This window comes from Eublepharis macularius, chromosome 3 (genome assembly GCF_028583425.1).
Source record: "Eublepharis macularius isolate TG4126 chromosome 3, MPM_Emac_v1.0, whole genome shotgun sequence".
Classification (NCBI taxonomy): domain Eukaryota; kingdom Metazoa; phylum Chordata; class Lepidosauria; order Squamata; family Eublepharidae; genus Eublepharis; species Eublepharis macularius.
Genome location: NC_072792.1, coordinates 11,664,432 through 11,674,489, shown reverse-complemented (window position 1 = coordinate 11,674,489; position 10,058 = coordinate 11,664,432).

Below are 10,058 nucleotides of genomic sequence, written 5' to 3'. Positions count from 1 at the left end.
AATTGTTACAACAGTGAAAGTAAATCCCGAACACACACACGGGGAGAGAGAAAAAGTCCCAATATATAATATCCAATTTATTTCTTCACAACTTGCTCACGTCGCCGGGAGATACCGATGCCAACAGGATCCAGAGGTAACTGGTTGATGGCATCCAAGGTTGAACGTAAAGGGGTGGCAACGAGCTACACCGGTCTTGTTACGTTCCGCTCGTTTCAGAGGGGGTCCTTCTTCAGGCCACCGACATCACATAGCCAAGCGAAATCGTGTCAACAACCATGTACACAAGTCAAATTCAAATTCCAGCTACACCTTTACATTGTGTACTTGTTTACAAAATGATTTACCGTTGGTACATGACACCAAAGAAGATTGCGCTAGGGAATTTGAACACTTCTAACAAATGCTGGAAATGCAAAAAACATGAGGGTTCCCTCTATCATATGTGGTGGACGTGTGAGGTAGCTAGGCAGTACTGGGGGGAAATAATAAGAGTAATAAGTGAGATTTTACAATTTCAAATCAATAAGAACCCAGAACTCCTGCTACTAAACTTGGGAATGGAGGGCATTCCAGCTCATCACAGGACATTGTTATTTTATATGACAGCAGCAGCTAGACTTTTGTATGCGCAAAAATGGAAAGTACAAGAAGTGCCAACTATTGAAGACTGGATCTACAAATTGCTGTATATGGCTGAAATGGACAAAATGACAAGAAAACTGAGAAACCTGGACCCAGGACAGTTTAACACAGACTGGGAGAAGCTGAAACAATATCTGGTGAAGAAATGGGAGGTGGGAGGAGAACTGTGGCAGTTTGAGAACTATTGAAGTACAATAAAATGCAGAGGGGGGTGACTTTACCGGGGGGGGAGAAGAGGTAAACGTGAATCTCTAAGCAGTTATGTTATTAGATTGATATATATAGAATAACAAATAGAATATTGATAGAAAATAACTAACCATAAGGGTTAACTATAAGGATTGACTAACTAATAATATTTTCTTTCTGGTAAGATTTGTATAATGTACCAAACTGAATATGTTTATCTGAAGATATATATGAGTCAAATTGATTGACATCATATGATGACAATTATATAGATTTACTATTGAAGGGGAATAGAAATACTAATGTAATCAAATATAACTAAAACAGAAAGAAGAAGATAGAATGAGTAACACATAGAGTATAAGTTAAATTGCTTGATTTATATGAATGTATGGTTTATATGGTTTATGATCTATAGAAATATTTGAAATTGGAATTATGAAAAATGGGATAAATTGTTTATCCAATATGGAAATAAGGACTCATAGTTAGGGTACAGAGTATTAAAAATAGTTAAAGAAGTATTGCTTAGAATAAAGGGAGAATATACATTTGTTAGATAGAGGAATTTAAAAGGAGTAAGGGAAAAGGGACAAAGGGTTGGAAAACTGATGGAAGTCAACAAAAAGGGGGGGAAAGGGAGGGGGTTAGAAACTGGAAAATGGGAGAATTGATTGTAATGTGAAAATAATTGATCCTAACCCAATAAAAAATTTTCAAAAAAAAGAAAAGAAAACAATGCACTGAAAGTGTTTATTTCTTTATTCTTTCTGCAATGTGTACATTACACATTTGCCTTTCATGTTGGGTTGGCATGTGCCATAACCCTTAGGTGTGAGTTGATGCTGCTGTAGTACAGGATAGAAAATAACTTGGGATTCATTGCTGTGTCTTCTGTGCACCTGTTGTGACTTCTGCACATGCACAGTTCCCATGTGTGCCTGCATAAAAGAACACTCAATGAACAACAGTTACAGGTATGTTTAACCATGTTTTTCTATGAGCAGAAATGATACCACGTGGTCCTAATACAGTTTGTAGATTACTTTCCCCCCATAGCTAACCCCCAATTCAAACTAGATGGCCGCCAAAGCATAAACTGGGTGTGTGCCAGTGTGAGAAAAGAGAGGTTATTTTCATGGATGAAAATATGGGCTGTAACGGGAGAATTCTTAACCTTTCCACTTTTCCTCGGCGCAGGTTCAATCAGGTCAGATTCTTCATGGGTGTTGTTTTCTAAGCTTCTCCTTTCTTGTCATCAATAGGGCTGTTTACACACACTCTTAAAGGGACTGCCCACTCGGTAAATGCTGGAGGCTTCCCCCCAGGAATCCGAACATCTCTGTTTGTAAAACGGTCGCGGGCCGTCTGGCTTCCGTTTCTTTTGGCGCCTTTTTCGGGAACGCACTTTCTGCAGTCCCAGAAAAGGCACCGAAAAAATGGAAGCCAAACGGCCTGCATCCATTTTGCAGCTGGAGAGGTCACCAGCATTTTAGTAGTGTGCTGTCCCTTTAAGAGCATGTGGAAACAGCCCAGCTTTTCTTTTGATAGCTTTTAGAGCGTGTTATCTTTTTGTTATTATCAGTCTTGTCTAGGAATATAAGAGCGTTTTGAAAAAGCTGTATCACCAATCAGGCTTTTAAAGAGAATGTAGCTACAACCTGCTTATTCTTGAACAGTCACAGAAACTGCCTATGGGCTTTGCTTTGTAGACTATGTGACATAATAACTGTCATTGAAATCACTTGTGCATTGCAAGACATTATTAGTCTTTATCAGGATATAGAAATCTCTCACTTCAAGTAATACCACCATTCCCAAACAAACACTCTCCCCTTTTTCAACAGCATCACAGCCCCTCCATCTCATGTGGTAGAAGATAACTTGGGATTCATTGAGCAGAACTACACAAGATGAATGGCATGGGAATGGCACGGGAATGCACTTACACATGTTTCCCCATTGCTCTCCTGTTCACTCGCACAGCGCGGCCACACTGCATGCATCCCCATGTTCATTCTGACTCAGGCTGGCATGGTGTTACCAGAACTGCTCTTTATTATAATGGGGAATTAGCTGTAGCAGTCTGTAACTATTAATATTAAGCGAGGATCATAACCTATGTTTACGGAGGTCCCGATCCCAGACACTCTAGTGAAAAAGAGGCAGACAAGGAGTAAGGTCCAAACACGTGTATTGAGTGTAGCGTAAGCCTAGCTTGCACAATCATACAAAGAACATACAAGGTCTAAGAAACATAGAGTATGAAATACAGAGACGTTCGCATTAGCTGGTTCCCAACGATGATAGGGGGAATACTCACTTATCCTGAAGCGAAGCAGAGACACAACAGCGAGGTGGCCCAATGCCAGCACTGGAACCACAGACGGACAGCAAGGAAGTCTGGATAGGGAATGGCCTGAGCACCGAGTGGTCTGAGAGACCAGCTTAAATACCCCAAAACGTACCCTGGGGCTGGTGCTGTACTTGGTGGTTCTCACAGTTTAAAACAAAGGGTCTAATGGGCTACTGAATGGCTTGGATGGGCCACTTTGGTAATCAGATTGTGATAAGTGACACCTCAGGAAGAGGGGACAAAAGAGGGAGGGGGAAATCCAAGTGGGCTGAATGGATGTTCCAGCGGACAGGGCTTGTCCTGATGTCATCAGCTTTGGAATGCGGAGGTTCCTTTGAGATGCGTTCTTTAAGTGCTTGGGATGGTCGGCACTTAGTTCCTTCTCCGGGGCGGCTCCTAAGATATGCAGAGCGGGGCGAGGGGCTCTCGCTGCGGACATGGTGTGCCCGCTTCGCCGAAATGGCTTCTCAAAGCAGTCTTCTTCCCAGGGTCTTCTGGCTGCCTGAGAACATGGATGCCGGCTGGGCATAGCTGGGGCTGGATAGCAGGCTGCCCGGTAGCGAGGGCAAGCTTGGCGACCGGCCCGCGGGAGGCTCCAGGCGGGAACTGACCAGGGAGCGCCTAGCCAGGCTCGCTGGAGGTTTCCCCGGCAGGCGCCCGGCTGCTAGCAGCGGCTTGGGCCCATATGAGGCAGGCTTCCATGGAGGCAGCGGGAACAACACTTTAAAACACAGTCCAAAGCGGGGAACAGGCACGGTCCGTGGCAGATGGCAAAGCAGGCACGGGGAACACAGTCCAAACACACACTGGGAATTCCAGATATAGGTCAGGGCAGGGCTGCCCAGAAAGAGAGTCCTTCGTGCAGTTAGCCAAACATGGAGTCAGTAAACTACACAGTCTATTGCAGCAGGGTAATTGACGCGCAGGCAGGAAACTGACACGTGTATCAGAACACACACGTGCAAAGCAGTCTTTGGTGCAGCAGTGAAACAGTGATGCAGGAAACTCTAACACAGTTCATAGCAGGCTTTAAAGCAGGGGAGGGGGCCTACTTGGCAACAATTCCCCCCCTCGGAGACCCCGGGACGTCAGGCACGCGGGTCTCCGAACTTGACTTCAAAGGCGAGGTGGTCGGCAATGTCCGGTGGTCGAGCTTCGAGCGAAGAAGGAGTGGGAAGGGAAGGGGGAGGAGGCGTCACTCAAAAATTTAGTTTGGAGAACCACCTAACTGAATAAGTGCAATTTAGATCAGCCAATGGGCTGCAGGTCTCTGGGTTCACACCAGGGGGTGTGCTAAGTGCAATTGTCAGAATAAATAGCAATAATTCATAGGTAATAGCAATTCATAGTAGTATAGGCAGCAATGAGCAATTCATGCATATAAATAGCAATAATTCATAATTGTGTACATTGATTAATTCATGATTGAAGGTAATTCATACGGAATTCATGATGGGTTAAAAGCATTAAAAACCAGGAGCAATTAATATACATGGATCAATTCATAGGCATAAGATTTAAAAGCAAAGACAATTCATGGTTCAATTCATGAATGTAGGATTAAAAGCAATTCATACAAGGATAAAAGTGAAATGTGCAAGCAAGGCATAGACCAATTCATCCAGGGTTGAACAATTCATAGATTGAACAATTCATAGATAATTAAAACCATAAATACATAAATACATAGGATTAAAAGCAATGATTCGGGAGGTTAAAACCAATAAAAGCAGCAAGAGTAAAAGCAAGTGCGTGGAAGCAATTCATGAGGGGTAGGCGGCGGAAGGGCTCATGGGGGCAGAAAAATACACTCTGCAATTAAAAACCAAATCAATATAGTCAGATTAAAACCAAATTCATCGAGCTTAAAATCAGAAATAAAATAACCTTTAAAAGAGACCGTTCAGGAGGGGTCCCGGTTAAAACCAAATTCATAAAATAATAGATATGCTAGAATTACCTCGGCGGAGGGAGTCAGGTTAAAAAGGCAATTCCTAAGGTTAAAATCAAATTCATCGGGATAAAGTTCATGGGCGCACTTGCAGTAGATAGAGGGAGGGACTAGTTCGGGGCTAAATTCATGGGAGTTAAAATTCATAAAAGCAATGGAAAGAAATTCATAAAACCATAGGGTAACAAAGATCACAGACGGCTCAGTCCGCAGTACAGCTGCTGGACTGGGTTGCATATTTACAAGAACAAGCAAACTTAGTCCATGTGCTCCAAAACACACCTCCACCCCCCCTTGCTGTCTGTGTCAATCCGCAGAGCAGGGTCGGCAGGCGGCGAGAAGGGCTTCAGGCACACAGTTCTAGTCCTCATGGAGGTGGCGCTGCTGGCGGTCGTTTGGAGACGGGCCGTGGGCTGGGAGGTAGAGTAATAGGTCCCCCCCTAGTCCACAAAAGGGCCTCGGAGCGGTGTCCAGCAGCAAAGCGTCCATGGGGCTGGCTCAGGATCCGTACACATAAAGGCACAAGCATAGTTCATAATCACACAAGCAACAAAATAAACAAGGGCTAAAAACGGGGCGCCAAGAACAACCATTAAGGCAAGAGGAGGTCGGGATTGTAATGATCCAAACGGTAGGACAGTTGGAGTTGCTGGAGCTGTCGGCGGCTCCAACAGCCCAAATAAAGCAGTGAGGCACATAACAAAACTTGGAAGGCCAGAATAACAACGATCGGGTGCAGAGCCAAATTGTAAATTCCAGTGGCAGTGGGGCTCCAGCCAAAGAGGGTCTCTCACCACGAATGCTCGCCGGTGGTCTTAATCCGCTGGACCAGGTCCAAAATCTCCTTTCCGTTGTGGGACACAACCAAAGCAGTAGTGTCCCCGTCCCTCTGGATGCTCTGGAGGGTGCGGTGGAGCTGCGGGTGGGCCAGGAGCTCATGGATTAGCTCCAGACCGATGCCAAGGGAGATGGGCTTCACATGTCGATAGATGGAGGGTGCCACCAGGATCTCTTCTTGGGTCCAGACCGGTACCATGTAGGTGAAGTCGCAGGCTGCCACCGAAGACAGGTTGCAAAAGCAGCGATTGACTCCCGGGATCACGGGCTTAAGCTGGAACGAGTTCAGGATCACAAAGTCGCAGGCCGTTCGCACGCAGGCACATCCTTTCCCAATGTAGACCACAGCGGAGCTGTTCTCCCGGACGACCTCAAAAGAGCACTCGTTGAGGGCGTCGACTTGCGGGGCTACACAGGGGTGATGAGGTGCAAAGGCTTGGTCCTGGCAAATGAAGCCGGTCTGGTCTCGATGCTGGCACCCTTGGAGGCTGACGAGCTGCCATCCGGTCGGGGTGAAGCGGGCCCAATGGTCGGGGTGGCGGGCGTAGAGGACTTCGGTGTCGCTGACTTGGAGTCCCAGAGGCACGACGGGATACACGTGGAATGACTTGTGCGCACTGGCCGTTAATAAAAATAATTTAAGCTCCTGGGTGGTCGGTGAGAATGAGGAATTTACGAGAGACCACCAGGATTCAAGCTCCAGTTCTATGGGTGACAATTTGGGCATAATCAATCTTTTAATCTCCAGGGGCAAGTGCCCATCCATGGCTTGCCGAATTAGCCCCATGGCCACAGCCTGATTTAATTGTTGGGCTTGCATACATGCCATGGCTATTGACACGTTGCGTTCCACAGACTGTGCCCCTTTTAGCAGCAGAGAAAAATCTCTTTCAATTTGACTCTCCCAGTTAACTAAAATGGAGCTGATCTCGTGTTGCCCATTCGAAATGGAATTTAGGGACTGCACCACCGGTTTACCTAAGTCAGAGATGCTAGTCGTGACATGGGCAAACTTATTAGCGAGAGTCTCAATGTTGACCGAATCCATGATTGCTAAGCCTCCGGCTGCTGGAGCAGTCCAGTCGGCAATGCTTCGTCTGGCACGCGAGAGAGAGGGGGAAGGATCGATCCACAGTTGTAGCCATGCATTCCAACCCTTGCTACCGGCCTCCAGATAGGGAGCGCACTGCGGCAGCCTCTGGGTTATATTTAGTTCAGCTAAGTCTATGCGGATCTCTTTTAAAGACATTTGCGGGCGGACTAGAACTCTCTCTCGAATGTCAGTTTTCAAAACATGGGAGCCCACTATATGCGTGCCGCCTTGGCTTAATTGTTCATTGCTAGCAATCAAAGGGTCAATTTGGATGGTGTGGGTCTCCTGGGTCCGGATCAGCAGGGAATAATTGCCTGGTTCGTGAGTCAAATTTACAAAGAGCAGCCCAAGCCGGTGAAATTTCTCTACTAGGGGCTTGGTTTGGCATTCGGGCGTCTGTTGAACCAGAATCCAATCGGGTGGGCCATGTTTGGCTAGGTCTTCCTCCTTTACAATCCAGGTCAGGTTCTCCCAGCGTTCTATAGCGAAGGAGAGAGCTGCGCCTGAAGGGGGCGTGATAGTGACTGCTGCCGATTCAGTGGTAGTAGTGCCTAGTAGGATGGTCATTCTGAAGGGGTCTCCTGCCTTCCATACTGCGGCCGACACTAAGATAACTTCACAGTATGGTCCGAAAGCCTCAGTGACAAATGGCGAGGTTTCGAAATTGGCAGGGGTGGTATATTTGTCTACCACCGGGACTGCGGTGGGGGCTGGCCTGATACGGGGAAGAAACATACATGGGATCGGAGCAAGTGGTGACACTGTGTCAGTAGGCGAGTAACATACTAATTCTTGGGACATGGTTTTCACTCCCACACATAAAATAACAAGCTCTGGGGGTCGGATCCACTGCTCTTCACAACTGCGGAAGTTAGTGCGGTCCGTGGGGGTGGTCATATTGCTCTGCTGTACAACCTTGCAGACCATCATTTCGTTCCCTGCCAGGGTATTAATACATCTCCAGTGGGGGTAGGGCATTAATTTGGACGGGCGTCCCTCTATTAGGGTGCCTGCCAGCACGAGCAAACACAGAGTAGCCAGGTGCCTCATCTCCTGGCCTTCCTTTTCTTTCTGTAGTGAAAATATCCTGGGGAGACCTGCGGATATAAGTACAGGTTCCCTGAGTTCATTGCAGCAAAAATAAAATAAAGTAAAGGGGGAAAAAGGAAAAAGGGAGAGCGTTTTTCTGCCAGCACTGTCTATTAGGCGGGGTTCGAACGAGAAGTCCCAGAGCACTAAGCGAGCCTTCCAGCTTGTTGCTCTGGGGAACTCCTGTGCGGGGGCTTCTTTCTAAAGCGTGTATATTTCAGGGGGGACGTCTTTGCGTCGAGCAAGGGTCGGCTGTGCATTAGGCGGGATTATGCAAACTCGCCCCAGGGGTCCCTGGGTACCTAGACCATGTGGCCTTCAGGTGCCCCTTGCTCGGTGGCGGGCTATTTTTATTTTGCGGGCTGAGAGCTATCGGTCCGGCTCGGCCTGGCCTTGCCGTTTTAAAACGAAAAAAACTAAAGAGCGGTTTCCATTAACCATAAGGGTTGCTGCAGACGGGGGCCCTCGTTTTAATTTTTCAAAAATAGGCCTTCGTCATATGTTTGCAGGACAACCAATTTTTGGGGGGGACTCCCTCGGGAGGCCCCATCTTCTAGTTAAGAGAAAAACGATACACCGGGCAAAAAGGAAAAATACACTGAGCAAAAGAAAAATGCACTGAGCCGAAAGAAAAATACACGGAGCAAGAGGCATACGGGTGTGGGGTACTTTTGGGTTGCCCTCACTTGGAAGGCCTGGCAGGGCTTCATTAAAACTTCAACATGTCTCCCCCCCTTCTTTTCCCTTATACGGTACGGGCAAGGGAAAAGATTACGTGGGGCGGGCGGCTGCTGGCGGAAAGGGCCGAAATGGAGCCGAAGGTGCTCGGCAGCGTTTATCGAAAAGCGGCGGAGGCGGCCGAGATCTGCCGGCGCCACTGGGTCTGGGTGAATCGGGGGGTCATCTTGGCGCGGGGGATCCTGGCTATGTAAATGAGGCACGCTGCCCCTTGTGCGTAGCAAACGCACCTCAATAACATATTCCAGAGGTAACATATTTACAAAACACTGGCGGGTCTTTTACCTTTGCACTAAAGCGTACTAAGTGGTGGCGCCGTATAGCAACTCACCATGACGAATATGAACATTAGTAAAAGAGGGATATTGGGCTATTTGGGGATCCTTTTCCAGGGGAGGCACGGCCCTCAAAGCCAAAGCCGACCATCATGCGAAAGCGTGGGTCTGGCAGGTGAGACCCCGAATCTACGTAGATGCGGGATCTTCACCAGCACGGCGGGTGAAATGCTTTCAAACAAAGAAATCACCTTTATTGGTGTGTCTCCAATATTGGAAATGCACTCACTTTTGGGCTAAAGCCTCTCCAACTACTTTCACACAGCAAATCTCTTTTGCCTGTGCAATTTTTTCCCGAACATGCGGCTTACAATCCAATTAAGAATCACTTTCGGTGGTGGTCCTATTTGGCTTTGGTTGCCATGTTCCCCCCAAGGGTCCCAACTGTGGGGCCCACCTAATGAAGTTAAAGAATAGAACTGACAAGAAATAACAAAAACACTAAATGATTATATGAAGCTAAGTTGGCCTTTTACATAATTATAGGAAGCTACGTTGGCCTTTTACATCTAAATTCAAAAGGGAATTGGGCTTCAGGTTCACACACACAAAGTTAAGACTGCACAACGAAAAGGGACGGGGGCTGCAGGGACTTGAACTCAAGTCTCCTTAAGGTGGCTTTTCCACTCCTGGTTCCAATCCCTTCCAAATTCTGACAGGGAACCAGTGATTACATTTATTTGGGCTTACTTCAGCCTGGGAGAGGACAAAAGGAAGAACTGGGAGGAGGTCAGAATCCTGGTCTGGCCAGTTTTTCCATTTCAATGAGGGGTGGGGGTGTAGCGCTGAGTGGAAACAGTCTGCTTTAGATGCTGCTAGCAACTG